The following is a 27,967-nucleotide window of genomic DNA, read 5'->3' as shown; positions in this document are numbered from 1 at the left end:
CCGCAGATAGACAGGAAACTGGGAGTGATTCTTTGCTGTGCAGCCATGGAAACAGTGCACCGCAGTGAACGTACTGGGGAAAGCTGGACTTTACAGGCAGGTGGAAAGAGCAGATCCTAGAAACACCTGGAGCTTCCCACACCACTGCTACCACCAGAGTCAGGCGGTGAGCGACTCACAGCACCCCTCCCCTCCCATTACCTTCCAGCAGGGGGTGGCAGCACCCCCCACCCAAAGCAGGGGAGAGGGCTGAGTGTATCTCTGCACCCTGAGTCCAGGGCACCCACTCTCTCTGCCCCACACATCGAATCTGGCCCTGCTGAAATGTGACCCCCAAGAACCAGCAGCCTCCAGGACAGCAGATTTGGCCTCAGAGCCGGGAATGTGTCCCTCATGCTGCTCTTAGGCCACTGGATATTCTGGAAACAGGAGGGCTCTGAGTGTAACCTATAGCCCACATCATCCATCTGGGGATGTAGCTCAGTGGTAGAGCACATGCTTTGCATGTATGTGGTCCTGGGTTCAATTCCCAGCATATCTAGGTTCCTTTCACCCTGCTGCTTTGCTCATGCCCAGAGAGGATGTGACCCTGCAGGAGTTTCAATCCTGCTCAGTGAGGGGCAAGTGCCAATTGCATGGAAGGTCTGGGTGGGCTTTCTGCTCCTAAGACTCCTCTGTACATTTAAGATTCCCACCAGTTGTGCTGCTTGGGACAAGAGTAGATGAAAAGGGAGAATCCTCCACCACTGGAGGGAAAGGTCCCATATGCACAGACTGAGAGGCAAAGACTAGACTTATTTTTTGTCTGGGCCCAATCTTTTCACCTGGTACAGCCCTTGTTCCAGCTCACGTGGTAGCTAGGGGATGTCTCATGACTGCAGCCATGTTTGTTCAGTTCCACCCCCTTATACAGCTTTGGCACAAGGCAGGAATTTTTTGTCTCTCTCCTGAGGAAGAGCCCCAGGTTTAAGGTGGATTCCTGTACCAGGTGACATGGTCACATGTCCTGTGAGACCCCCCACAAGCCTTCATTCTTCCTGGCCTGACTCACAGATGGTGCAGGACAGAGCCATCTCCAGTCAGTTGTCCTGGTTAATGGGAGCATTCAAGAGTCCAAACCACTACTAATGGCCCACACTTTGCATCATTACAACAGGACCTCAGAGTTATAGTTCATATTTCTAGTTTCAGATCCAAGAATGATCAGTTCATACAAATAGGATGAACACACACAGTAGATTATAAGCTTTGTAATGATACCTTACAAGAGACCTTTTGCATGAAGCATAGTCCAGTCACTTTATATTCACACTCATTAGCATATTTTCATAAAATCACACGAGTGCAACATCACAGCAGGGAAAGGGTTTTACTGCGGCACCTGGAAGCAGTCAAGTTTCATGTTCTGGCTGTGGTATGAGTTCCTCCAGCTTTCTCGTAAGCACACATGTACCTTAGCGGGTGCTCTCGATACAGGAATGGCCCCGACACGGTAAAGTGATGGGGATTGCATTTTCCTTTTTTATTTCTGTATTTCCAATGACATTTCTGTTTGTGATTTCGTTTTGCTTCGTATATCTGTGTTTTCTCCTGGATTTGATAGCTAACTTAAAAAAGAATAAGGCCTCAGGGCGCCGGATGGAGGAGCAGGCTGGGGCTAGGACTGCTAAGAGAGCGAGTAGCAGGTTTTCTGTATTGTTTCCTGCCCACATTTTCATGACGAGTTTCTCTGCTGCATGAAATTTGCTTTTGTTAAATGTGAGCCTGGCTAGCTCAGTTGGTAGAGCATCAGACTTTTGATCTGAGGTCCAGGGTTCAAGTCCCTGCTCAGGTGAAGGAGGAACAGTTTCCCCTCAAAATGAAAGACAGAATCTCTCCAGGATGTTATTTGACATCACTTCTTTTCACTAGGAAGGGCCACATACTGCCTGGGACTGAAGGGGCAACTTCCTCACATGCCTATTGGCCTTTCAGTCTGGATTAAGAAAGGCCTCTGGGAGCTGCAGCAAACTGCTGCATGACAACAGTGAGTAAATGCAGGGCTGCCCCCACAGAGTCATCCTCGGCAGAGGTCTGGGGGTTCCCTATTGGTCCCATGGTGTACGGGCCAGCACTGGGGACTTTGAATCCTGCAATCTGAGTTGAAGTCTCGGTGGGATCTGAGGACAATTCCTTGTGCCCCCTGTGCCACAAACCCTGCTGGGTCTTCCAAGGCTCTATCTTGCTTTCTCAAATGCCATGAAAGCCTGTCTTTTGCCCACTAGCTGTTGTGACTTGAGCACAAGAGGGGACGTTTGATCCAGAAGCCTGGCCATGCCTGGAGTTCTGTAGATAGGGATGCAAGCGCCATTTCTGCTGAGTCCTGAAGCTGGGCTGCAGCCTGGCCTAGGAGGCAGCCCTATTGGTTGACCTACTGGCCCAAAGTCACTTGGGCAGTGTTGGTGTTCCCCAGGGATGCTGAAGGGCCTAAGGGAGGGAGGCTCAATACTCCCCCCTATCAGTCAGGGCGGAAGAGGAGGGCTGCAAGAGTGGGCAGGTTGATGGCTGGGCCTTCTAGCGTTCGGTTGGGGACATGGTGGGAGCGAACTGGGAGAAATGGTTGCTGGCCTGTGAGGAATGGTTTGGCCAGTGGCGTAAGTGGACCTTGTCATTACCTACTAGGTTGTCATGCTCAAGACCGATCTGTGTGGATTTTCCTCAGCCAGGTATTTCCCTCTGCTCCACGAGTGCTGCTGAGACCGAACACATAAGAACATAAGAAAGGCCGTACCGGGTCAGACCAAAGGTCCATCTAGCCCAGTATCTGTCTACCGACAGTGGCCAATGCCAGGTGCCCCAGAGGGAGTGAACCTAACAGGCAATGATCAAGTGATCTCTCTCCTGCCATCCATCTCCATCCTCTGACGAACAGAGGCTAGGGACACCATTCTTACCCATCCTGGCTAATAGCCATTTATGGACTTAGCCACCATGAATTTATCCAGTCCCCTTTTAAACATTGTTATAGTCCTAGCCTTCACAACCTCCTCAGGTAAGGAGTTCCACAAGTTGACTGTGCGCTGCGTGAAGAAGAACTTCCTTTTATTTGTTTTAAACCTGCTGCCTATTAATTTCATTTGGTGACCCCTAGTTCTTGTATTATGGGAATAAGTAAATAACGTTTCCTTATCCACTTTCTCAACATCACTCATGATTTTATATACCTTTATCGTGTCCCCCCTTAGTCTTCTCTTTTCCAAGCTGAAGAGTCCTAGCCTCTTTAATCTTTCCTCGTATGGGACCCTCTCTAAACCCCTAATCATTTTAGTTGCCCTTTTCTGAACCTTTTCTAGTGCTAGAATATCTTTTTTGAGGTGAGGAGACCACATCTGTACACAGTATTCGAGATGTGGGCGTACCATGGATTTATATAAGGGCAATACTATATTCTCCGTCTTGTTCTCTATCCCCTTTTTAATGATTCCTAACATCCTGTTTGCTTTTTTGACCGCCTCTGCACACTGCGTGGACATCTTCAGAGAACTATCCACGATAACTCCAAGATCTTTTTCCTGACTCGTTGTAGCTAACTTAGCCCCCATCATGTTGTATGTATAGTTGGGGTTATTTTTTCCAATGTGCATTACTTTACATTTATCCACATTAAATGGCCTTCCACTTCTTGTGCGGCAATAGGACATCCCTACCTAGTCAGGAGAAGTGCGGCTTTTCTGCCGTATTAGAAGAGGGGTTGGGCTTGGTGGGCTTTGAAGACTTTTATAGCTCTACTGTTGTTTTTTTCAATTTTCAGTGAGTGGCTGAGCTGGAGGGCAGGTCAGGCCTGAGGGGAATGATGGGGCAACCGCACAGAACGCAACTGACTCTTCCGATATGGCCGTATTTTTTTTATCCCACTGGGTGCAGCACCGGGTATGGGGATGGCCGATGGTGGGGGAAGGGGGAGCCCCCCCCTCTAGTGTTCTTCTACTCCCACCTTACACCCTACAGGATTTTCAGTGGGTGGCTAGGTGGAAGGTGCTTGCAGGATGGCTTCATCCGCAACAGTGGCTGCCCTCACAGCGGCGGCGGCCACAGATTGGCTCAATCTGAACAGAGGTCAATGTACCACTAGGTGAGACAGGCCAATTTTAGGGAGCTTCCTCTGAAGGTGAGCAACTGTCCCCAGAACTTACTGACAGGAGCTTTAAAGTATTTGCAAGTGTGCATGACCAGCATGTGCAGAGCAAAGGCTGCCCAGGGGCACTGTGTCAGGCTCTGGCACCGCTTGAGACAATGGACCATCTTCAGCCACCAGGTAACCTAGGATCTGAGACAGGAATGGGGTAAGGAAGCAAGTCAAGCTGAGCAAGGCAGGCAAAAATTCATCTCGCCTTCATGGGTGCTTGCAATGATGCTCTTTTCGTGTGCCAGGGCTGACAAAAACTTCCCAGACAGAGAAGCAGCAGGCCCAAAAAAGTGCTATTCGGGTGCTGACTTAGCTCTTTATGCTATTATGTGCCAGCAATGCCCCTCTGCCAGGTACATTGGCCAAACCAGGCAGTCTCTACGTAAAATAATAAACGGACACAAATCAGACATCGAGAATTATAACATTCAAAAACCAGTCAGAGAACACTTCAACCTCCCTGGTCACTTGATTACAGACCTAAAAGTTGCAATATTACAACAAAAAACCTTCAACAACAGACTCCAATGAGAGACTGCTGATTTGGAATTAATTTGCAACGTGGACACCATTAAATTAGGCTTGAATAAAGACTGGGAGTGGATGGGTCATTACACAAAGTCAAACTATTTCCCCATGTTTATTTGTCCCCCTACTGTTACTCACACCTTCCTGTCAACTGTTGGAAATGGGCCATCCCGATTATCACTACAAAGGTTTTTCTCCTGCTAATAATAGCTCACCTTAGCTGCTCACTCTCATTATAGTGTGTATGGCAACACCCATTTTCATGTTCTTTGTATATCTATATCTTCCTGCTGTATTTTCCACTGCAGGCATCCGAGAAGTGGGTTTTAGCCCATGAAAGCTTATGCTCAAATAATTTGTTAGTCTCTAAGGCACCACAAGTGCTCCTTGTTCTTTTCAGATAAATGAATGGAGGTTAAGTCCATGAATGGCTATTAGCCAGGAGGGGTAAGGAATGGTGTCCCTAGCCTCTGTTTGTCAGAGGGTGGAGATGGATGGCAGGAGAGAGATCACTTGATCGTTACCTGTTAGGTTCAGTCCCTCTGGGGCACCTGGCATTGGCCACTGTTGGCAGATAGGATGCGGGGTTGGATGGACCTTTGGTCTGACCCAGTATGGCCATTCTTATGGTCTTATAAAGGGAGGGCAGAGCCTTGTGGCAAAGTTTCTGTGGTGTAGGGGTTATCATGTTTTCCTAACACGCAAAAGGTGCCTGGTTTGAAACCAGGCAGAAACATGGTGGCTTATTCCCAGCTCCTACTGGCCTGTCCCTGCTGTTGTAGGAGCAGCAGTGATTTCTATGCTCAAAAGTTCTCTTATACTTCCCCTGCTCCCACTTTTGTCTCCTCTCCCTCTCTGAATGCCTGTGAAGTGGCTTTCTCCTCCCGCTCCCTCCTGGAATGCTGGTGGGATGAATGGGCTAGTTGAAGAGCAGAAGAGCTCCCAGGTAGACAAGGTGTCTGGGACTCTAATTAGGCAGCACTCACGCACCCAGAGCATGGACACTGCCCAAGGTGGAGTGTGACCAACCAGATGCAGCCAAGTCATCTCTAGTCGCAGGCCATGAGGTGCAGGCCCTTAAAAGGGGAAGGGGCCCTGTGCTCAGGAGAGCACTCACAAGCTTGTAGCTCCAGTGAGGCCCTTTGCCCGGAGCGCCTGGCCAGTGGTTCTCTGCGTTGTATTTCATTGTGCCTCAGGGAGACTTACCTTCATCGCACCGTCCATAGCTGCGCTGTGGGACACTTACCTTGCAGAATCCTGACATCTCCAGCGCTGTGCCTGTCCTGGGAGCGTGAGTATGCGAGTGCGAGTGTGACTCCCCCCCGCCCTGCTTATTTTGAGCTTAACTGTCAGTATAATAAATGTGCTGCTTTCTGCCAAACTCTGGTGGGTCATTAGTCCTCCCTTTGCTTACTGGCTGGCCCAATTTTGGGTAACACCTGCGATAACCCCAACCCCTGCATGGCAGAGGGTGGTGAAATGAGCTGAGGAAAAAGCCTTGGCATCAGCAGGGAAAGCTAGAGGATCTTGGCCAGTCACCTTTTGAAGCCTTGTGGCTTGGCTTCCTCTGCCCTTGGATGTTGGCCTATGGCGGCTGGCTCTTCTGCGTGACTTGGCCAATGGGCGCTGCGGAGTCGGTACTCGGGGCAGGGGCAATGAATGGAACCTCCCCACCCCAGGGATGCTGGGACATGCCGGCCATTTCTGGGAGTGGCACAGAGGACGGAGGCAGAGTGGGCAGGAGCCACCTCAGTGCTGCTGGCACATCTCTGCACACCCATGGGGAGGAGCAGAGGGCCTCCATGTGCTGCCTGAGGTAGGGGCAGTGCACAGAGCTGCCTCCCCTCCCGGGTCTATTACAGGAGTGGGTGGGTGGGGTCTTTTGGCCTGCGTGGTGCAGCAGGTCGGACTAGATGATCACACTGGTCCCTTCTGACCTTAAAGGCTCTGAGTCTAAAAGGGAGAGGGAAGTAAAGGAAATACTTTTTCAATAAGTTAACCAAACATTGTAATGCCAGGATAACTCCAACAGCTCATTGTATAGTCCCACCCTTTCTTCTTTCATTGTGTGTTGAGTGACCCAGCACATGGATTCTGTCATTCCATTGATAAAGTGATACAACATGATTGAAATTAAACCAGCTCCTAAAGGAGAGAATATCACATCCCTGTATTGGCTGGGAATTGAACCCAGGTCAACTGTTTAGAAGGCAGCTATGCTCACCACTATACCACCGGCAAAAGTGTTCCTTATGCTTGCCCAATGAGGCTAGACCAGCATTGAGGCATTTTCTCCCTGTTAAAATGTACTGGATGCTAATCACTTAAAAAAAAAACACCTCCATCTTCACCTGGGTTTGAATCATCAGCCTTTCAATTAGCCACCAAAGTTGTTAATCTCAGGGTATGTCTACACTACGGGATTATTCCGATTTTACAGAAACTGTTTTTGAAACAGATTGTATAAAGTCGAGTGCACGCAGTGACACAATAAACACATTAATTCGGCGGTTTGCGTCCATGGACCGAGGCTAGCGTCAATTTCCAGAGCGTTGCACTATGGGTAGCTATGCCATAGCTATCCCATAGTTCCTGCAGTCTCCCCCGCCCATTGGAATTCTTGGTTGAGATCCCAATGCCTGATGGGGCAACAACAGTGTCACGGGTGATTCTGGGTAAATGTCGTCACTCAATCCTCCCTCCGTGAAAGCAACGGCAGACAATCATTTTGTGCCCTTTTCCTGGATTGCCGGGGCAGACGCCATACAACGGCACCCATGGCGCACAGTCAGTCTGTTATCACTGTCCCCATATGTCGACTGGATGGTGCAGACAGACTCTGAAAGAAGAGAATGACCTGGGAGTCATTCCCATTTTGCCCAGGCACCCCGGCTGATCGCACGAGGCTAGCCAGGAGCACTCATGGGACAGCGATGGCGGATACCAGTCCTACTGTACCGTCTGCCGTCCGCCAGGGAAGGGAAGAGGATGGTGCTGTGTGGCGCTGCAGCACCGTGTCTCACAGCAGCATCCAGTAGACATACGGTGACAGTGAAAAAGGTGAGAAACAATTTTTATCCCTCGGCTTTCACGGGGCGGGAATGACACATACCGGAACCACCCACAACAATGTTTTGACCTTTCAGGCTTTGGGAACTCAGCCATGAATGTAAATGGTTTTCGGACAGTGCGGGAACTGTGGGATAGCTACAGTCATCAGTCGCCCCTCCCTCTGTGAGTATCCATTTCATTCTTTGGCTTTCTGGTACACTTGTCTCAGCTCCTTAAGTTTCAGCACTGTGTTGAGTCCCTACTGTAGCCTCTGTCCATCATAGCCTTGGAGATTTTTGCAAATGTTTTGGCATTTTGTCTTTTGGAACGGAGTTCTGATAGAACAGATTCATCTCCCCATGCAGAGATCAGCTTCAGTATCTCCCGCATGGTCCATGCTGGAGCTCTTTTTGGATTCTGGGACTGCATGGTCACCTGTGCTGATCAGCGCTCCACGCTGGGCAAACAGGAAATTAAATTCAAAAGTTCACGGGACTTTTCCTGTCTACTTGGCCAGTGTATCCGAGTTCAGATTGCTGTCCAGAGCGGTCACAATGGTGCACTGTGGGATAGCGCCTGGAGGCCAATACCGTCAGTGCGGCCACACGACCCCTACTCCAACATGGCAATATCGATTTCAATGCTACACCCCTCGTCGGGGAGGAGTACAGATATCGGTATTAAGAGCCCTTTATATTGATATAAAGGGCTTCGTTGTGTGGACGGGTGCAGGGTTAATGTGATTTAATGCTGTTAAATTCGATATAAACTCGTAGTGTTGACCAGGCCAGAGAGAGCAGCAGGTTTCCCCTATTGTTTCCCGCTCTTGTTTTCTTGACTAGTTTCTCCTCTGCACCAACTTGCTCTTTTGCTTTGGGAGCCTGGTTAGCTCAGTTGGCAGAACATCAGACTTTTAATCTGAGGTCCAGGGTTCAAGTCCTGGTCAGGTGATAAACTACTCCCCAAGATCTTACACTGTCTTGCTGGAGTCCTCTTGGAGGTTACTTTTTCTCTGCAGGATTTTTCCTTTCCTCAGAAGGGCCTTTTTGTGTTGTTGGGTTTGAAGGGGCAACTTCCTGACAGCCCCTCTGTCCTTGCAGCCTGAAGGAATAAAGGCCTCTGGGCATAGAGCATGTTCCTCCCCTGCACACACACACACACACACAAACACACAGAATATCCCTAAGGATTTAGAATCACATGCTGCCTTCCCTGTCCTGCTGGATCCCCAAATGAAGATGCTCTTCAGCCTAAACCCACGTCCCCTCTTTTCCCAGTGCCCCTCAGACCCAACCCTCAGTCCCTCCTATGCTCACTGCTCCTCACTCCCAACCAGAGCCTGCTCCTCTTCACCCTTCTCCTCAATCCCAGTTTAAACAGCCACACTGGGCTGGACCAAAGGCCCACCTAGCTCTGTGTTTTGTCCTCTGTCAGTAGCCAATACCAGGTGTCCTAAAGTTAACCAACAAGGCACCACTGGGAGTTGAACCCAGGATCTGCTGTTTACAAGACAGGTGCTTTAGCCAGCTAAGCCATGGTGCCTGCCTGTGGCTAAAACACACTGTCTGCCCACACCTGACTCTCTGCCATCCCCACTGGGGCCTGACAAGCTTTGCTTGTGTTTGAATTCTGCAAAGCAGAGGAGCAGGTGACGTTTTCCTTGCAAGCTCTGTGTGTGTGTGTGAATCTTTGGCCAGGTCTGCACTGCAAAGTTATTTCAGCATCATTATATTGCTCAGGTGTGTGAAAACACACAACGCTCCCTCGGTTGGCAGCTTTTGGCTGGTGCACACACTGCAATGCCACGTCTGGCGACAAAATTGCCCTGTTTTGGTGACAAAATAAAACCACCTTGACGAGAGGCCTAGAGCTTTGTGCAGCAAACTTAAAGTGACAAATTTTCAGTGTAAATGCTGCTGGTCATTATATCACTATAATGGCCTCCACCAGTATCCCATAATGCCCGCCGTGAACTCGCCTGCCCTGCATTCCTGCTACAGAGGCTAGGCCCCTCCTTTCAGAGCCCTCCCATTTTTAAAAGTCCTGGGGTGTTGTTCTCCCCTGTTCAGGCACCCCTGGGGCCCTGCACTTCACACAGCTCTCCTGATTTCAGCTGTTAGTGAGAGAGCCTCACTGCTAGCGCAGACTGGGCAGTTTCTTGCATGACAGACACTGTCCCAAAGCAGGACTAAAATTTGGGACTAGATTCATAGACTTAAGGTCAGAAGGGACCATTATCTCACCCATCCACTCCTGTAACAAAACCTAACCTATGTCTGAGTTACTGAAGTCCTCAAATCGTGGCTTAAAGACCTCAAGGTGCAGGGAATCCTCCAGCAAGTGACCAGCCCCACGCTGCAGAGGAAGGCGAATGTCCGAGAACAATTCTAGGGGCAGGTGAATGCAGAGCAATGACACTGGAGGTGCCCAGACCTCCAATGGGGGCAGCGTGGAAATTAATAATGGGAAGATCATTTGCGAAATTAGTCGTCACTGACAAGCTTTGTCTCTGTTCCTGTTTCACACTGTGGTGTTAGTTAGAGGAATCAGTACAGATTTGTACTATATTAATTAAACACTTAATTTTATTTACCCAAGCCAAAAACTTAGTGTCACTTATTTTTTCTCTGTCCTATCAAGAATGAATTGAATTTCGTGACTTTCTGGAAAGTGCAGCGAGATGAAATGTGGGAATTCAGTCTGTGTGTTTGTGAGCTGATGTTTTCCTCTCACAGGTCAGTGCCTGCATTGAAATACCAAGAGTGATCTAAGGGCTGGTGTACGCTGGGCACTGAAATGACAGAGTGACGTCTCTCAGGGTGTGAACCCCCCAACCCAACCCAACCCATAGAGTTAAGGTGACCTAAGCCCTGGTTAGATAGTGGTAAAGAAAAGGAAGAATTGTTCTGTCAATGCAGCTATTACAGGGATGGGAAAACCCCTCCAATCACTGTTTACTCCAAAGTGCTATAGCAATGCCACAGCAGCATTTTAGGTGTCCACAGAGTGAAAGTAGATCTGGCTCCAGTTTGCACTGTGGATGCTCAGGCACTAAGATTAGAGTGATAATAACAACAGCACAGTGCTTGTGTAGTTGGCAGGATTTGAACCTGTTCGGGGTGGCGTAATAGATTTCTAGTCCATCGCCTTAACCACTCGGCCACAACTACTTGACATACAATTATTCCACTACATGATGATTCTGTTCTCACTGAATTGTCACTTCAAATTGCTCAGACCAGCTTCCCCAGCACGCTCATGACTGCGCATCAGTGTAAGTGTGCCCTTGGGTGAACAGTGAGAATTCCTGCCCATTTCCCTTCCAGCTGGAGCAGGATGAGAGTGTGTTTGTGTGAACGACATTGCTGTAGATTGTTGTTCATTCCCCACTCTGACAATTCAGACAGTCCTTTCCTAGTCAAATCTCAGCACATTGTTCCAGGGCAGGATTTCTCTGGGGCACTGAAATATTTCAGGGGGCTGGTGCGTGAACTCAGCCTTGCATTCCACCCTTGATGTTACATGGACTAACAGCAGCAGCAGAAAGAAAGAGCTGAGCCAATAGCTTCCTGCCAGGGATGCAGGTGCCACAACCCCTCTGTCTGACCATTGCCATTGCAGGAGAGAAGGGTTCACTGGAATCAGAATGCCCTGGTTCAGACCAGAGACACAGGAAGATTTCACTGTTCATGGATCTGTGCAAAGGAAATTGTGTCTCTGTGAAATTGAGGTGGGAAATGAAAAGTCCACGTGGTGGCCCAATGCTCTAGGGAATGTGGGTGAAGGACTCGGGCTGAGAAATGATTTAACAGGGGTTTGTTTCAATGTATTGCCCCGATTAAAATCGATGGCTAAAAGGCAGCCATGTTGTTAGCACTTGTACCGGTGTTGGGACATCCCAGTGGGTGTCAAGTCCATTGCCTTCACCAGGGGCAGTCAATTATTTTATCAAGGTACAAATTTCTTGGCCAAGGTATAGTCAAGGTCTAGACGCCAGAGAAAATAATGCACTGCTGATAAGAAGAAGTACATAAAAAGATTTTGCAGCCACCATGGGCATAACAATGATGTGCCATGTTTCACTCTCCTTTCCCTTTGGTGCCACCTCCTTTCCCTTTGGCCTTGTAGTTGACCAAGGGCAAGCTAAACATCTCCTCAGATACCAGGGAGTGTTTATGTCCATTCCTGCGAGCTACACAGGGTTTGATGTTGCTGCTTTCAATCCTCTGGCTCTGCCGGGATAAGGAACAATTCAAGCTGTCACTGAACTGAAGGAGGAAGATCAGTTTTTGACAGGAGAGGACACCTCCTCTTCAAGGAGTTTGGCTGGCAGTCCTGGTCCCCAGGTCTCACCCGTGGGGCTCCAGCAGTTTTGGGACCGGGTCACTCCCTTGGCCCCACCTGCTGCCCCCAGGCGCTCCCAGGAGCCCCAGCAGTGCAGCGGGCTGAGCAGCATCTGCCTGCTCACTCCAATGGCTGCCGGCCCCTCTGCATGGCAGGGCAGGGTGGGTCTGTGCCTCCGCGCTTCCCCACCCGAGCCCCTGCAGCCAATGGGATGCTGCGGGGTGATGCCTGGGGGCAGCAGAACGTGGAGGCCCCAGCCCACCCCACCTTGGACACCCGGTAAGCACCGCACCTTACTCCCTCCCAGGCCTGCACCACCATCCCCTCCCCACATACCCCCTCCTCCTCCGCAAACTCCCTCCCAGAGCCTGCACCCCTCTCCACACACACCTGCCCCAACTCCCTCTCCCTCCACACACCCTCCTGCCCACCTAATCTCCCTCCCAGAGCCTGCACCCCCACCCCTCCTCCTGTTCCCCCTACTCCCTGCCCCAGCCCAGAGCCGGCACCCAGCACCCAAACTCCCCGAGCCCTACAAGGACTTTTTGTACTCAAGGCCCGGGCCGGCTCCAGGCTCTTTGGCTGCGGGTCCTTGAGTCCCTGTCGGAGGAAGGACCTGCCACTGAATTGCCACCGCGCTTCATTCATCCTTCGGTGGCAATTCGGCAGGGTCCCTGAGTCCCTCTCGGAGAGAAGGACCCACTGACGAACTGCCACCGAAGAAGTGGCAGTGGTAGAGCTGCCGCCCGGCGCCGCTGATCGTGGTAGAGCTGCACCCCTCCACTTTCTGCAGCTGAGGCAAGTGCCTCACTCGCCTCGCCCATGTTACGGCGCTGCAAACTCCCTCCCAGAGCCTGCCCCCCAGAACCCCACCCCCCCCCAAACTCCCTCCCAGAGCCTTCCCCCCCGAACCCCTTCCCCACCCAAACTCCCTCCCAGCCACTGCCCCCCAGAACCCCTCCCCCACCCAAACACCCTAACAGCGCCAGCCCCCAGAACCCCTCCCCACCCAAAATCCCTCCCAGCACCAGCCCCCAGAACCCCTCCCCACCCAAACTCCCTCCCAGAGCCTTAGGCAGGTGAGGGCAGAGTTTTGGGGGGCGGGTTCTGGGCGGTGTGAGTGACATTATTGGCCCACTGGGAGGACTGGCACTGGCCCTAAGGTAAATTGAGGTTGAGACCCATGTGTAAAGACCCATGTGTAAATTCACTGGAACTTTTCAAACTCTCCACAGCTTTGCCAATTTTCACCAGGAATTTTTCTCCATTAACAAATTCTCACTTGTTCCCTACCAGTTGGTGACCATTGCACCAGGGGCATGTCAGTCTCAGGGTCCTGATTTCCCATTGACCCTTCCCCCTTCTATTGGGACTGGAAACTAGCCAACCAAAAACCCCACTAAGTTTTAGTAAAGGGCCAACAGTCCCTTACACAAGCCAGCCCTGTGAGAGTCACCAATGTGCAGAGAAGGCAGTATGAGCTGGTCCCATGGTGTAACGGGCAGCACTCAGGACTCTGAATCCTGCAATCTGAGTTCAAATCTCAGTGGGACCTTGTGTTAGCTGGTGGTAAAGATCTGGTGCTCAAAGTGCTTTCCTGTCTCCAGCTATGTAAGAGTGAATCATTTCCCTCCTGCTGGGTGACTCCTCCCTACTGGAGTCAGGTCTTTGGTGGGGGTCTAGAAGTGGCTCTGGGGGTTGGGATTCTCACTGCTTGACCTGATGCCCACAAGTTTGGTGCTTGTGGCCACACTTTTCCTCTTGCCCACATGGCACTTGAAGAAAGCAGGGCCAGGCTTGGTAGGCAGGAGGGAGGAAGAGCAGGGCCGCCCAGAGGATTCCGGGGGCCTGGGGTCTTCGGCGGCGGGGGGCCCTTCCGTTCCGGGACCCGCTGCCAAAGTGCCCTGAAGACCTGCGGTGGGGGCCCCCCCGCTGCCGAATTACCGCCGAAGGGGGACCCGCCGCCGAAGCGCAGTCCGGTCTTCAGCGGAAATTCGGCGGCAGGGGAGGTCCCCGCCGCGGGTCTTCGGGGCACTTCGGCGGCGGGTCCCGGAACGGAAGGGCCCCCCGCCGCCGAATTACCGCCGAAGACCGAGCTGAACTTCGGCGGCGGGTCCCGCTCCGTCTTCGGCGGTAATTCGCCAGCGGGGGGTCCTTCTGCCCGGGAGCGGAAGGACCCCCTGCCGGCGAACCAGGGCGAAGCTCCTGCGCCCGGCCCCGCAAGAGTTTTCCAGGCCCCCCGGAGCGAGTGAGGGACCCCGCTCCAGGGGCCCCGAAAAACTCTCGTGGGGGCCCCTGTGGGGCTCAGGGCCTGGGGCAAATTGCCCCTCTTGCCCCCCCCTCTGGGCGGCCCTGAGGAAGAGTCCCAGGCTGGAGCCCAGCACACCTCTCCTCCTCTGGGCACCTAGAGCAGAGGCGGCTGGTGCTGACAGCTCTGAGGGAAGGCTTATAAGCCACAGAGCGACTGAGGTCAGGGCCAGAGGAGGGGAGGACCATGCCTATGCATGGACAGCAGATGGCCATGAAGACACCCGGCCAGCCTGCTTCCTGGCCTGGCAAACACCCACTGAAGTCGTGCTTAATCCACTTGCTGATCAGGGGGAAAACCTGTCAAAATCTGTGTGAGGAGAACCCGCTTGGGTCGGAAGGGAGCGAGGAAAAAGAGTGAAAAAAATAACCAGCAAGAGAGAGCAAGCGAAAAGAATGTGAAAGGCAGAGAAAGAAAGAACGGGAGAGAAAAAATATTAGAAAAATAATGAAAGAAAGCAACAGCGTGAAAGGTAGAGGGGAAAAAAGAAAGCAAGGACATACAAGCTAGAGAAGGAAAGGAATGAAAAAGAGCAAATGAACCACAAGTGCTAGCTGAAGCTGGAATGAGAGAGTCAGAGAAAGGACAGACTGACCCGTTAAGCAAGGTTGCACCCAGATTCTCCATGTTGGGGGAACAGGCCCCCCATTTCCATCCTGGCCCTGCTTGGCGGGACCATCCATAGGTGCCTATTGGCACCCCATGCTCTGTGGAGGGGGCAAGCCCCAAAATACCCTCCCCTCGGGACACGGGCTCTCCCCAATCATGACTCCCTTCCTGCACGCTCCTGGGAATGGGGGGGAAGGTGGGGGGAAGGCGTGTGCTGAGCAGCACCGTGGGTGTCTCTCTCTGGGGCGAAGGAAGAGGATTTTTTTTGTACCAGAAGGAAAGAGCAGGGGGCGGGGGCGTTTGTGGAGACTGGGCGCACACAACAGAGAGGAACAGAACACAGCCCAGTGTGAGCCCAGTGCCAGTTGGAGCCCAGACGCCTGCATCTGGAGGACCATCTCCAGAACCTACCTTGATGGTGCTGTCCATCACTGCTCCCACGTGAAGCTTCCCACCTAGACCTCTCTGGACGAGGTGAGGTGGCGCATTGGCAAAGGGGGCTGTTTGAGCGGGGCTCTGTGTGTGTGTGTTTGTGTATATAATTTTGGGAAGTGAAGTCACAAACTGCTGGGGCTGGTTTCCTGTTGGTGTGAGGTTTTTTGGGTCCTCTTCTTGTTTTAGGGCTCGAGCTGGGTGGCTTGCTGCGTTGCCGTTGCCCAAGGCCGCGGGACAAGGGGCTCAGGGTGGAGAATCAGGGGAAGGGTTCACAGGGGGTCACAGGGATAAGAATCACATTTAGCCCTTGCATGGCAATGGTGGTGCACTCACGCACTGCCACGCCTTTTAGTATCACGACTACTTATCTGTACAACAGCAGCACCTACAGAGACCGGGGCAGAATCAAGGCCCCTGTTGTGCCGGGGGCTGCACAGACACAGAGACAGTCCCTGCCCCAGCTGAGATCAGGCCCCGTTGGGCCAGGCGCTGCCCAGACACAGCGAGAGACAGGCCATGCCCCAGAGAGTTTACAGGCTCCACACCCAAAAAGTGGGAGGAGAAACAGAGGCCCAGTGTCACACAGTAGCACTGAGAGTAGAACCCAGGAGTCCTGGCTCCTCCTGCTCTAACCACTAGACCCCACTCTGCTCCCAGAGTTGGAGACAGAACCAGGAGTCCTGGCTCCCCAAAGGGCAGGAGTGGAGTCTAGTGGTGAGAGGAAAGGAAGATGGGTGTCAGGACTCCTAGGGTCCAGTCCCAGCACTGGGGTTAGAGTAGAGTCTCGTACCTTAGCACAGGTGAGGCTGGGAGCCAGGACTCCTGGGTTCTTCCCGTCCCCCCAGAACCGTCTTGCACAGCAGGAGGGGGCTGGGCAGGAAGTGGTGATGGGGTGAAAACTACCAAGAAATGCAAATCCTGGAAGGAGCCTGTGCCAGGAACTGGGTGGTGCCATGGTTCCATCCCCATCTCTACCCCCCCCCCCCCGTGTCTGGCAATGGATTGTGGCCCCGGGGCCCCCAATCCACCCCTGCAAGCCCTGGGGGGCAGGGAATAGCCATGGTGCTGGGCCCCCCATCCAATTGAAGTATTCAGTGTCACACTGACCCAAGGTGTGTGCATAGAATGGGGATTGTGCGTGTGTGTATTGATTGATTGATTGATTTCTGCATGGGGTTTTGTGTGTGGGGAGGGGGTGTTTGTGGCTGTGCAAGTCTGTGTGTTCATGTGGCTGGATTTGTGCATGTGTTTGCATCTGTTAGCAGTTGTGTTGATGTTGGCTGGATTTGTGCGGATGTTTGTGTATATTAGCAATTCTGTGCGTGTGTGTGTCTGGATTCATGCATGTGTTTGTGTATGTTTGCAATTGTGTGTGTGTGCATGCTCTGCTGCCCTCTGCCGGCGCAACAACCGTTTCTCTGTATGTCACAGCCCCATACCATTCACCCTGGTGGTGATTTCCCCATCTTACAAGGGCTGGCTGGCCTGACCCTTCTCCCCTCTGCGGAGTGTGGTGGGGCTGCAGCTCACCCCCTGTGGGGCAGGAGTGCCAAGATGCGGGGCACCGGGCTCCGATGCACCTGGAGAGCAGCTCACATGAGGTGGGGCAGGGCACGTGGTGTCCGTTCTGTGTTGCCTGGTGCTGGGCCGTTGCACAATCCCCAGCCGCACAGCGCATCCCGAGAGGGGGCAGGGGGCCAAGCAGATGATCCAGCACGAGAGGGGTGAGGATGTGTGGTTGAGGAGGAAAAGCCTTGGGCTGCACTGGGAATGCAGAGCAGGGTGACACCCCAAAACCTGCAGCAAAGGGATGGACAGGTGGGGTGGGTGGATAGAAGAGGCAGCGAGACTAAAATCTAAAAGGGGAGTGTGAGGTCTGGTGGTCAGAGCGGGGTTTGGTGGTCAGAATTCCTGGGTTCTATCTCCAGCCCTGGGAGCAGAGTGGGGTCCAGTGGTTAGAGTGTGTGTCGGGGGGTAGCCAGGACTCCTGGGTTCTCTCCCTGGCTCTGACTCTCTCTTGTGCAATCCCTCGGCAGTTACCCAAGTCACCAGCGTGTGTGAGTGGGGGGCTGGGGCCGAGTTGCGACATGGTGTCACGGAGTGTGGGGGAGTCAGGGTCCTGCACCCCCAGCTTCCTGCGATCACAGTGACTCTCAGCCAGCCAGTAAAGCAGAAGGTTTATTTAGACGACAGGAACACAGTCCAACACAGGTCTTGCAGGCACAGATAACAGGATCCCCCCTGTTAGGTCCATCTTGGGGCCCCAGGAGCCCTATAGCCCCATTGGGGATCAGAGCCCTGTCTGTGCTTCCCTTCTTTCCCCAGCCAGCTCCAGTCTGCCCAACCCCCTCCAGCCCCTCCTCTCTGCTCAGCTTCTTTCCTGGGCCAGGAGGTCACCTGACCCCTTTGTCTCCAACACCTTCAATTGCACCTTTGCAGGGGAGGGGCCCAGGCCATCAGTTGCTAGGAGACAGAGTGTCAGGCATTCCGTTGCACTGGCCTTTTGCTTTGCTAGATACTTAAGAACTGCACTGGGGACACTGAAGCTTCACAGACCCCAGTAAGACCAGTCCCACTTCCTCACACATGGCCCAGAGTCTCATACTGCCCCTTTGTTACCCAGCCCGGGGCAGGGTGGGGGATGGCCTGGGAGACCTGCTAAGAAAGGCGCTTCTGGTGGGTTTGTGTGTGGGTCACGCTGCCCCCGGCTGGATAGACCCCTATGGTCAGAACCAGTCTCAGCCAGGGTCAGGCCCTGGAAGCCCAGCCCCCTCTGTCGCCACGGCTATGTCTATTGGTCTCCTGGAAAGGTCCATTCTCATTGGTAGCTGTCCAGTGGCAGTGAGTTCCACAGGCCTTGGCACATGCTGTATGGGGCAGGAGGTCCTTGTGTTGGGAGCAGTGGGAGTGAACTGTGTGCGGTTGTGTCTCTGAGCACAATTGTGAATATTCCAGTGTGTGTGTGATTGTGAGCATGGCTGGGGGGGGGGGTGATTGTTTCTCTCTTTGGGGATGGAGCTAGCATGCCCCTCTGGGTGTGTTGTGTGTGAGTGTTCTTGGGACTGTGTGAGTCCCTTTGTGCATCAATGTGTGTGTCACTTGCTGCAGGATACAAAATCCTGCAAAGCCAACACACACACACACAGCGGGGCTCAGCCCCACCAGCAGGGACACACATGTCTCTCCTGGGCCAGCTTGGACAATTTCCCATCTCGACCCGGCACACTGCTGGTGCCCCCACATGGGGGTGGGCAGCGACTGGGCGGGGGCAGAGATGCTGGATACAGAAGGAAGCACTTTTGAGAAAATCAGTCAAGGCCCTTAGCAGAGCTGAGACACAGACCCAGTGACCCCTGCACCACCCTGGGAGGAGTGGGGTCAGTGGTCAGAGCAGGGAGGGGGCTGGGCACCAGGACCCCTGGGTTCTATCCCTGGGTCTGGGAGTGGAGGGGGTCTAGAGCAGGAGGACTGGGAGACAGGACTCCTGGTTCCATAGGGGAGACTGTTTTTTCCTGGGCTCCCCTCCCTAGAGATCCCAGCCCCCTAGTGGAGAATGAGTGGGAACAGGGGAAGTTGCTCTCCCCCTTCAGAAACATGATTCGGCCCCATGGGCTGTGACATCATGGACCCCCCCCAGGCAGACAGTAGAAGCCCCACCCCATCAGAGAAGGTGGGGTCTAGTTGCACCCACAACAATCCCACTCATGGTTGCAAAGAAACCGCACAAACCACTGCTAGGACAGGATCTGCTGCTCCCACTGCTTTCTTTTTCACCATGAGCTGCTCCCCGCCAGGCACCACACTCCATTCACACACCTTTGGTCAATATGCAGCTCAGTGGCAAACACTGCCCCGAAGTGACTCCGGTGCAGGCACCCACAGCACGAACTCCCACACGGATTCTGTCCACACGGAGAGAATTCTCTCCACCGGGCTCCTTCGGTTCATCTCGCTGCTCTCCGTCCTGCCGCCAGACACTGCTCATCTGCATAGCCCCGCCCATGGACACGTGACACCTTCTGTCCTTTTAGTCTCCAGGGACTGAGTTGTCTGCAGGGAGTGAGCACGTCACAGCCGCCGGGCGGGGATTGTCCGTGAGCCCCGCGCTGGGGGCGGGGCTTCAGGAGAAGACCCAGCCCCATAGACGGCCTGGGGCAGGGAGATATTGGGGAGGATGGGGGCAGGGAAGGGAGAGACCCAACCCATTGACCTGTAGGGGCAGGAGATCTTGGGGTCAGGAGGGGAGAAGGGGGATTGGCAGAGACCCAGCCTGGGGTGCAGGAGGAAGGGGTGGGGTGGAGGGAGACATGTCGGGTGGGGGTGGGGTGTGTGAAATGTTGGTCCAGGAAACTGAGTCACTCCCAGGACATCGTGTGCAGGGGAGAGCACAGGGGCAGGGAGAGAGCCCCAGCCCCAGAGAGCCCCAGAGGGATATTGGGGGCAGGGGAGGAGATGGCAGAGGAGACACCCATCTCCATAGACCCCCAGAGGCAGGAAATGAGGGGAGAAGGGGAGGAGGGATCCAGCCCTATAGACCGGTAGGGGCAGGGCGATATTGGGGGCAGGAGGGTTGGCAGAGACCCAGCCCGGGGTGCAGGGGCACTGGGGCGGGTTGGAAGGAACTGGGGAGGAGACGAGACACATGGCAGGACCGGGAAACTGCCACACTCTGAATACATGCAGAGCAGGGCAGGGCGGAGGAAGATCAAGCTGGTCCCAGGGTAATTTCGGGGGGGTCTGATTCCCCACTCAGCCGGGGGGCTCCCCTCTGGGATGAGGAGCCCTGGGGTGGGGCGGGTACAGGGGCTCTGTGTGTGTGTGTGTGTGTGTGTCAGGCTGGGGGAGCTGCCTGGGCAGAGGGGCTGGAACCAGGGGCAGCTCCAGGCACCAGCACACCAAGCACGTGGTTGGGGCGGCAAGCTACAGGGGGCGCTCTGCTGTTCGCTGCGAGGGCAGCAGGCACCCCAGCCCCTCCCCCACTCTACCCCCCTCGCCCCCCTCCCAGAGCTGGGGGAGAACCCAGGAGTCCTGGCTCCCAGCTCTGCCCCTCCCCCACTCTACCCCCACACCCCTCCCAGAGCTGGGGGAGAACCCAGGAGTCCTGGCTCCCAGCCCTGCCCCTCCCCACTCCACCCCCTCCCAGAGCTGGGGAGAACCCAGGAGTCCTGGCTCCCAGCCCTGCCCCTCCCCACTCCACCCCTCCCAGAGCTGGGGAGAACCCAGGAGTCCTGGCTCCCAGCCCTGCCCCTCCCCACTCTGCCCCCTCCCAGGCTGGGGAGAACCCAGGAGTCCTGGCTCCCAGCCCTGCCCCTCCCCACTCTGCCCCCTCCCGGGCTGGGGAGAACCCAGGAGTCCTGGCTCCCAGCCCTGCCCCTCCCCACTCTACCCCCTCCCGGAGCTGGGGAGAACCCAGGAGTCCTGGCTCCCAGCCCTGCCCCTCCCCACTCTGCCCCCTCCCGGGCTGGGGAGAACCCAGGAGTCCTGGCTCCCAGCCCTGCCCCTCCCCACTCTGCCCCCTCCCAGGCTGGGGAGAACCCAGGAGTCCTGGCTCCCAGCCCTGCCCCTCCCAGAGCTGGGGAGAACCCAGGAGTCCTGGCTCCCAGCCCTGCCCCTCCCCACTCTGCCCCCTCCCAGGCTGGGGAGAACCCAGGAGTCCTGGCTCCCAGCCCTGCCCCTCCCCACTCCACCCCCTCCCAGAGCTGGGGAGAACCCAGGAGTCCTGGCTCCCAGCCCTGCCCCTCCCCACTCTGCCCCCTCCCAGAGCTGGGGGAGAACCCAGGAGTCCTGGCTCCCAGCCCTGCCCCTCCCCCACTCTACCCCCCTCCCAGAGCTGGGGGAGAACCCAGGAGTCCTGGCTCCCCCATATTTCCATATGGCTCCATCCATATGGCTCCGGGTGGGGAGACAGGAGGCCAAGAGAGAAGCAGGCGGGGGGGGAGCAGGGCCGGGCGAGACCCCGGGACACGCGAGTTCGCGTCAGGAGCCGGAGGGGGGCGGGGCTCTCTGGGGGCGGGGCTGAGGAGTTGTGAGGGGAGGTGTCAGGTTGACCCAGGGACCCGCCCTTCCCTGGGCTCGAGAGGACGGAGGTGCCCCGGGGCAGGCTGGGAGTTGTAGTTCCTGGCTCGTCTCAGAGCGGAAGTGCGCCGGTTGCTCGGACAACGCGCTCCCTCCCGGTGCACTCTGGGAAGCGTAGTTCTCTGTCTCTCTCACGCGCGGCCTCTATTGCAGGAGGGGCCGTAACTCGTCCCTTCGCCGCGCCCCTCCCCGCTCCCTGATTGGCGGAGAGAGCGCGGGACAGAGACTCGGCGCGGGGAGGCCCGGTTCCCTCGCCCGAGGCTCCCCCTTTGGCGCTGCGGCCGTTGGGATCCGTGGGATCCGGGCGGGGGCTCGGGGCAGAGGCGGAATTCGGTCCCGGGGGCACCGGCGGCGGGTGCCGCTGCGTGTAACTCGCCAGCGGGAGGTCCTTCCGCCCGGGCGGAGGAAGCTCCTGGGCCCGGCCCGCAAGGGTTTTCCAGGCCCCGGGGAGTGAAGGACCCTGCTCCAGGGGCCCCAAAAACTCCAGTGGGGGCCTGTGGGGCCCGGGGCAAACTGCCCCTCCTGCCCCCCCCCCGGGCGGCCCTGCCCCACATACCCCCCAGTCACTCATCACACGCTGAGCTAGTTCTTCAGGGGCCCCACTGCCCATCCAGGAGCCCCGTGGGCCTGTGGCCGGGAAGTGAGGGAAGCTCCCCCTTGGGCTGGGCTGGGGGTGGGTGTGACTCTTTTCCTGCCTTGTGTGTGCTGGGCTCACCAAGGCTGTTTGCTCCCTCGGGGTGGGGGGTGGTTTTGGCCACAGGTGACGTGGTTTGGTAGCCCGGTGGATGCTGCGGGGTGTCTGGAATGGGGCGTGTGTGTTCCCATCGTGCCCCTTCCCCTCTGCCTGCAGAGCTGAGCACAGACAGGCCTGAGGGGCAGAGCAGGAGCTCTGGGAAGGAGAAGAGCAATATGAAGATGGAGTCTAAGACGAGGCCAGGTGACTTCTGTGGAGGGAGACGTGCTGGACAGCGCCAAGGATTGGGGAGACAACCAGGTGTGAGCCCAGGCTGCAGATTTCTAATTGTAGCTGTGATGGCAGAATGGGAGGAGGGTTGAAGCCGGAGCCCTGGGGTGTGGGAGTAGTGAGAAGAGGAGCCTCGCCACCGTTGCTTTTTCTTTTGTGTTGTGTTTCATACCAAGAGAAAATAAATCGCGGGGACGGAGTCCAGCCCTGAGGTGAGATGGAAAGTGGCGAGAGCAGTGACTGCGTGAATCCTGTTGATGCCAGGCAAGACCTGCCCAGCTGGGATCAGAGTAGCTGTCTCTGTCGGTGAGATATGTATCTGGTTTGGGAAGGGCTCTGGTCACAGTCCTCCTGGCTCCAGGCAGGGACTTCCCGTTACCTGGGTGTGGGTTTCCAGACTAGCTGTGGCTTCAAGGAGATGATGTTGCCATTTGCGAGGGCTGATCATCTCTGGCCAGGAGTGGTGTGTGCTCCCTAGCAGAAAGTTGGATCCATGAGGGTGACTCCCTGTTCTGAGTTTCTTTCTTCCTCCGAGGTTTCTCTATGTTGGCCAACTTACACTCAAACTCTCTCTCTCCTTTCATGGACACCTGTCATGTTCAGTTGCCTGCATCCTCTTCCTCTGCTCCCCCTCCCCCAGTCTCCTATGGGCTCAGCTGGATCCCTCTGCCCCGGGCAAGGTCTCTGCCATATTGGAAAGGATGTGTCCTGCCTGCCAGGATAAGGGGTTGCTCTTCCAATCCTCTATCTTCAGGAGACCTCATTGGTGTAACTGGGTCACAGCATGAGTGGCCAGTCATGTCTTTGGGGCTGTGGGGTCTGAGACTGAGAGGGGTGGGCTCGTGGTCATGGCTTTGGGCACAGGAGAAGTGGGGCTGGGATTAGAGATTCCCAGAACCCTCCTTATCACCCGCTAGCTCCATTACTGCATCACCCAAAAGCCTCACTCAGGGTCCACTATGCCTCCTTGTGCTGGGCACTGCAGGGACAATCAGAGGACAGCAGGATGCATGAGGAAATAGATGAGTGAGTGAGGCAGATGGGTGAAGTGGGGTGTGTGGCATACATAGGGGACGGATGGGGGTTGAGAGTTGGACGGACAGCGGGACAGATGGAGAGCTGCAGGGACGGATGGTGACGTCACAGGCTGGACTTGTGATGGGTTCAGCTCATGGCCGCTGGCCCTGTCATCTCCTGCCCCCATCTGCCCGTCTGACTCTGCCCCTGTCTCTCGCAGGCAGCACTCAGCAGAGTCTGGCCCTGTCGTTACACTGGTGCCTACATCCAGTGTACACCTGTGTGTTATGTGCTCCTGGAGAGCTCAGGCGGGGACAAGCATGCGGCTCACGGCTGCTGAACCAGCTACTCCAAAACTGCCACAGATCTCCCCCTCCTTGGGCAGCAAGACCCTGGCTGGGGGGTTCCCTGTCCCTCCTCGCTGCCAACGCATCCTGCTCAGCACAGAGACCGAGGTCACCTGCCTCCGCCCAGCCTCTCGCTGGAGCTGCTCCAGCCCGAATTGCTGGTATCCAGCCTGGCCGGAGTTGGTGCGATGTCCTAGCGGAGTCCGTTCTTTCTCCCCGGTAGATGACGATTTTCCCCACTGCAGTTAGTTGCTCTTTCTCTGCTTCCCCATAGCCCCTCCCCAGTGATAGTGACCCCTGCTGGCCAGGCACGAGAGTGTCCTGTAGGGGGCCTCCTTGTAGGAGCAGTGACTCCTGGTGGTGAGGGCAGCAATGCCTGGCATGTATCCCCCCTAGCATTGCTGCAGCGACCCCTGCTGGCCACTGAGGGCAGTTGCCTATGTGACCCCACCATTGCCATTGTGCCTGTGAGCGCTGGTGGGTAGGTGAGGCAGCGCCCTGTATGTATATGAGCCATTGGGGCAGTGCCCTCTGCATAGCCCACTCTCATCTCGGTGACTCGTGTTGTCCCAGTGGGGCAGTCCCTGTGTATTTAGTCCCCCAACCCCTGCCTTGGGCCAGTGACCACTGGTAGCCAGAGGAATCAGTGCCTGAGGTGTGTTTTCACCTCCCCAAGGTGGCAGGGTGCCTGGGTCGCCGTGTCAGGCAGTGCCCTCAGTATCTTCCAACCCCTTTGTGGCAGTGAGCCCTGCTCCTGGTGTGTGTCACTCCCCCACTAGGGATGTGCACTGGTGGCCAAGTATGGCAGTGCCCTGTGTGTAGCCCCCTCTCTCCCTGCCCCTGCCCCCCAGGGTGACCAGATAGAAAGTGTGAAGAATCGGGATGGGGTGGAGGGTAATAGGCACCTACATAAGAAAAAGCCCCAAATATTGGGACTGTCCCTATAAAATTGGGACATCTGGTCACCCTATCCCTTCTACCCCTGAGCCAGGTATGGCAGGCACTGATCCCTGGCATCTCTGTGGGGCAATACCCTCTGTATATCCCCCAATTGGGGCAGTGACCCCTGTTGGTCAGGTGGGGCAGTGCCCTGTGTGTTTGTCCCCCCCTATTTAGGTAGTGACCCCTGGTGGCTAAGTGAGGCAGTGGCCTTTGATTTCCTCTTCTCTCCCCAGCCCCCTCTCTCTCTGGGGTAGGGCCCCCAGTTGGGGCACTACCCGATGTGTATCTCTACTAATTGGAGCAGTGACCTCCCTGTGGTGCCCTGGTGTGGCAGTGCCTATTGATATCTCCCTCCTCTCTCCCCACACCATTGTGGTAGTGGCCACTTCAGTCAGTGGCCTGTTTATCATCCCCTGCCCCAAACCACCACCATTGCAGCAGTGGCCCCTGGTGGCCATGTGCGGCAGTGCCCTGCATGTATCCCCACAACCATTGCTGCAGTGACCCCAGGTGCCCAGTTTGAGTAGTAGCCTGTGTGTACCTCATCTCTTGGGGCAGTAACGTGTGGGGCCACGTAGGGCAGTGGCCTGTATGTACCATCTCCTCTGGAGCAGTGACCACTGGTGTCTTGGTGCTAAGATGCAGCCACCTCTGGGGTACATGGTGGGGCTGTTTACAGGACAGTGGGGACAGGCCCCCCCGTTCCAGGAAGCAGGGAATGTCTGGTGTTCAGGGCAGAGCGTTCCACCTTCTATTGAACTGTGATGCTCTGAGCACCTTTCCCTGCATGAAGAAGACCCTGTGTGGCTCCAAAGCTGGTCCAGTAACAGGTATCACCTCACCTGCCTTGTCTCCCTGGTATTCTGGCCAGTGTCCAACTTCCCCTTCGCTGTTGGTCCTCAAACCTCCTCCAAGCAACCCCAGTCTCTTAAGATGCCAAACCTCCTGGAGCCCAACCCGGGAGGCACCCCACCTGAAAACCCTATGGCACCATGGGGTGGTAGTATCCACTGCCTCCATCTCCCACCAGCCAGGACAGGCCCCACAGCACCATGGGAGTGGTCGTGTCTCCTGCTTCCATTTCCTGACAGCCGCTGCCAGGCAGGGCCCAGACTTCCCGTTTCTGGTGCGAGTCCGGAAGCAGATGCTGCCATGAGGCGATGCTGGGAAGGGTGGTGCTGGTGTCAGGAGAAAGCAGGAGGAGTAGGTGGGGTCTGTGCTACTGTCCCCCTAATCCCTGCTCCCCCCCCGCGGGCCCCCAACCCTGGAGCTCTGCACCTCTAACCCTGTGCCCCCTCCAGTTCCCCTAACCCCTGCCTCCTCCGCACCCGTAATCCCTGCACTGTGCCCCCTTTTCCCCTAACCCCTGCACCCCCTCCTGTGCCCACTTGGGGAAACTGACCTGGATGCACAGAGTAGCTGGCATTGCTGCTCGCTCCCCCCGCCGCCCCTGAACACTGCTCCTCCGCACATCGCTAGGGGGCTGTGAGAGGGGGCACGGAGAACATTGGGGAGCAGTATCCGCTCATCACCGCTATCTCCCCCTTCTCTTCCCCTCCCTCCCCCCATGCTCCTGTGCCGGGAGGGAGCAGGGAGAAATCTGGGCACCACCCCAAGCAGCACTCCCCTGCCAGCCGGGAGCAGTTTCTGACTTTACACCAGCAGCACACACCTCTCTGCTACCGTACAGCACCGCCCTTGACCATGGTACCCCTGGGCAATTCCCTGGTGGCACCCACCCCAAAGGCTGGCCCTGGCTATGGGCTTCAGAGGGAGTGAGCAGACCAGGCGGCCATGGAGAGGTCCAGCCCCTGTTCTCCTCTCCGAGCTGCTAGCAATCAGAGGCCAGGGACATGCTTCCATGCTGATGACAGGTACTGCTCGATAACGATGCCACCAACCGAAGATTGATTTTCCTGTCTAGTGGTTCAGGTTCTGTAGTGTCTGCATCAGAGTGTTGCTCTTTGAGGACTTCTGACAACGTTTCACACCTCGTCCCTCTTGGATTTTGGAAGGCTCTTCAGATTCTTAAACTTTGGCTCGGCGCGGTAGCTGTCTCTAGAAATCTCACGTTATACCTTCTTTGCGTTTTGTCAAATTTGCAGTGAAAGTGTTCTTAAAGTGAACAACATGTGCTGGGTCATCACCCAAGACTGCCATAAAATGAAATATATGGCAGAATGCGGATAGAACCATGGAGCAGGAGACATACAGTTCTTCATCAAGGTCTTCAGTCACAAATTAACACGTTATTTTTAACGAGCATTATCAGCATGGAAGCATGTCCTCTGGAATGGTGGTTGAAGTATGAAGGCATATGGATGTTAGCATATCTGGCACGTTAATACCTTGCAACGCTGGCTACAAAAGTGCCATGAGAGAGCCTGTTCTCACTTTTAGGTGACGTATATAAGACACGGGCAGCATTATCTCCAGTAAATGTAAACAAACTTGTTTGTCTCAGCGATTAGCTGAACCAGTAGGACTGACTGGACTCTAAAGTTTTACATTGTTTTCTTTTTGAGTGCACTTATGCAACTAAAAAAAATCTACATATGCAAGTTGCACTTTAATGATAAAGAGATTGCACTATAGTACTTTATATTTTACAGTGTAAATATTTGTAATAAAACTATATATAGTCAGCACTGTACACTTTGTATTCTGTGTTGTAATTGTGTCAGCAACCTGCCCAGTTGCCTCGCTGCCAGGGGATGCAGACATTTCTGTAAGGCACATAAAGGGGCTATTTGGTGTTGAAGCAAATGCGAGGAATGTGCATTTATGAGAGGAATTTCCATCTCTTCAGTAGCTGTACATCAGGGCCCCAGTGGCCTAATGGATAAGGCATTGGCTTCTGAAGCCAGAGATTGTGGGTTCAAGTCCCATCTGGGGTGAAAATCTACTTTCTTCCTGTATATTGCAAGGAAACCTTGGCCTTTATATTAAACAAGGAAGCTGGGAGATGTTTGAGCACAAAGTCCTGGATCTTGGGAACAATCACCAAGGGATATTAGAAGGCTCAGTCTGGTGACCTAATGGATGCAACCACACCTCCCCATCCCAGGGTAGTCCCATCTGAGAACCAGGATCCATGGAGCAACATTCCCCTCCTGCCCTGACAGGTGGGCTGTGCAGATGATGGTGGAGGGCAGCAGGAGAGGAGGTTGCACTAGTGCTGC

General features: G+C 55.0%; 4 non-coding genes across 4 annotated transcripts; 3 read left to right on the top strand and 1 right to left on the bottom strand.

Moving 5' to 3' along the window:
- Positions 1 to 469: 469 nt before the first annotated feature.
- TRNAA-UGC lies at positions 470 to 541 on the top strand. Its single transcript has one exon. It is a non-coding gene; the product is annotated as a tRNA-Ala (tRNA).
- An 8,671-nt stretch (positions 542 to 9,212) lies between these two features.
- Positions 9,213 to 9,286, bottom strand: TRNAT-UGU. Its single transcript has one exon. It is a non-coding gene; the product is annotated as a tRNA-Thr (tRNA).
- A 4,285-nt stretch (positions 9,287 to 13,571) lies between these two features.
- Positions 13,572 to 13,643, top strand: TRNAQ-CUG. Its single transcript has one exon. It is a non-coding gene; the product is annotated as a tRNA-Gln (tRNA).
- Positions 13,644 to 27,609: 13,966 nt separating this feature from the next.
- TRNAQ-CUG lies at positions 27,610 to 27,682 on the top strand. The gene has a single exon. It is a non-coding gene; the product is annotated as a tRNA-Gln (tRNA).
- Positions 27,683 to 27,967: the final 285 nt, after the last annotated feature.

Source organism: Mauremys reevesii, linkage group 17, assembly GCF_016161935.1.
Source record: "Mauremys reevesii isolate NIE-2019 linkage group 17, ASM1616193v1, whole genome shotgun sequence".
NCBI lineage: Eukaryota > Metazoa > Chordata > Testudines > Geoemydidae > Mauremys > Mauremys reevesii.
This window is presented reverse-complemented; position numbering and strand designations above follow the sequence as displayed.